The sequence below is a fragment of the Piliocolobus tephrosceles genome, chromosome 4, assembly GCF_002776525.5.
Source record: "Piliocolobus tephrosceles isolate RC106 chromosome 4, ASM277652v3, whole genome shotgun sequence".
Classification (NCBI taxonomy): domain Eukaryota; kingdom Metazoa; phylum Chordata; class Mammalia; order Primates; family Cercopithecidae; genus Piliocolobus; species Piliocolobus tephrosceles.
This window is the reverse complement of record NC_045437.1, coordinates 32,884,495-32,886,657: the sequence shown is the minus strand read 5'-3', so window position 1 is coordinate 32,886,657 and position 2,163 is coordinate 32,884,495. Positions and strand designations below refer to the sequence as shown.

Here is a 2,163-nt window from a genome sequence, read left to right as displayed (position 1 = left end):
GACCCCAGGCCCACTGGACACGCTGCCCCTGGTACTCAGAATCCAGAAGCGCCAGTCGGTTCCAGAATCCCCTTCTCAGCTGCTGGGGTGGTTGGGTCCCTCCTTTCTGCTGTCCACCTGACCCCAGAGGAGGGAAGGAAGGGACGGGGAGGGGACCCAGGTCTACCCTCTGTGGCAGGAGAAGGGTGGAGGTAGAATCTGAAGGAGGATAGGGTATGGAAGGGTCAGGAGGGCTCAGATGATGGTGACTTGTTCTTGCAGTGATTCAGGAAGGCCCCGAGGGCCGGTGTCAGAGGAAGGAGTGGGAGCTTCTCCAGCATGGCACCCAGGATCCAGTTGCTTTCCACAGACCCTTTGAAGAGGAGGTTGACCTTGGGCAGGTCCAGCTTTTACCCAAAGGAGACATTGGTGTCCTGCAGCCTTGTACTGGCCTCAAACTCCACATCCACCTGCAGCTGGTCACTGGGTTTGTGGTATTATGTCCAACCCAACATTACCATTGCCAACCAGTTGTTCAATGTGTATTTCCCAGTTAGAGACTCGACAGTGCACTCCTCCCCAGGCCGTCGGTGGTAGACCCGCTCTCTGCCCAGGGCCAGGCAAGGCGTTATGCTCTGTAGGTAGTGGGTTACGAGGATTCCTGAACCCATCAGGACGTCTGGGTTCTCCAGGGTGACGTCCACTATGAAGTCAGAGCCCCGGTACTCCCCATCCACCTGCCAGTTCACAAACTTAGACTGCTGGGTCTGGATGGCCGTATTGGACCTGAGGCTGGGGCCTAGCTGGTGAATGACCTGAGCATTGAGGTCGCCACTGTTGTCCATGTCACCCACCAGTACAGGGAATGCCTCTGTGGGACTCAGCTGCTTTGTCCCCATATACGTGACACCAAAGTGGTAGTTGGACTCCCTGATTGTGCTGAGGGTTACTATGTGGTTCATCTGGAAATGCTTACTCAACCCTTTGTTCACTGTGAACTTGACACCTTCCATGTACAGCTCCTCGAACTTCCGGTGGCACTCCTCGAATGTGCAGGGCTTGGGCAGGCAGCCACAGGCCACATCCTCGGCACCCCCTGCTGTACTGGCAGTTGCAGCCCTGGGGGTGCGTTCCGAACTTCCACCCACACTGGTCCTGGCGCCCAGGCCGCCTCCCAGTGGCTGCAGCCTGAAGCCCGGATGCTAGGACGGAGGTGGCGGCAACCCCACGAGGGCTGGCAGAGGTGGTGCACTGCCCTGCAAGCAGCGAGCTGGCTGCCAACATGATCCCCATGGTCACCTGCGAGGGGAGAGGTCAGAGGGCAAAGGTCAGGGCCTGCGCGCCCCAGACTCAGCCCCAGCAAACTCCCGCCCGGCTCAGGGCCCAGGTTCTCACTGGCAGTGGCGTCTGCTCCCGGCCTGTCCTGCCTCATTTAGGTACCTGCTGTGGTTACTTCCTTCTGGGCTGGCTAACTTGGCCCTAGATTCGCACAATCCGGCCTGACACAGTCTGTCTTAATATGACATGTCCATTGCTTTCCTTAGCCTCTTTTCTGGTGCAAAATTGAATACCATCACATACATTTCCTTATATAAAAGATTGAAACATCGTTAGTGTCTATGTCTCCTGTCTGTATATTTTTTAAATATTTTCTATTTTTTCTTATTTCTATCAGAAATAAAATCTTAGGCAAAATAAATATTTTATACCTTTTTAAATTATTTTATTCATTCATCCATTCACTTAATGATTCAAGCTTACATACCTTCCACATACCTGGGATATTTCCCCAACTAAAGCTTCCATCCCTCTTCACACCTGTCACTCCTCTCCATTGACAGTGGAGTCTATTTCCTTTCTCTTTGAATCAGGGCTGGCCTGTGGTTGCTCTGACCCACAGAATGTGGGAAAAGAGGCACCCTGCTGATCGCAGGCCTGGGCTTAAGAAACCTGGCAGCTTCCAGTTTGCTCTCTATGGTCATGAGCCACTGTATTAAAAAAATGCAGTATGCTGTTGGAGAAAAGAAAGCAACTAAGGCAGCAGCTATGTGAGTCAGACATGTCTAGCCCCAGTCAAGGCGTCCCAGCCAACACCAAGTGGAGCAGAGACCAGCATGCCCTACCCAGTCCTGCCCACGTGGCAGCATCCCACTAACAAGGATCTGGGTTTTGTTGTTTTCAACC

General features: G+C 53.4%; 1 pseudogene; it reads right to left on the bottom strand.

Annotated features, from left to right (window-relative positions):
* Positions 1 to 224: 224 nt before the first annotated feature.
* On the bottom strand, positions 225 to 1,272 carry LOC111545563 (annotated as a pseudogene).
* Positions 1,273 to 2,163: the final 891 nt, after the last annotated feature.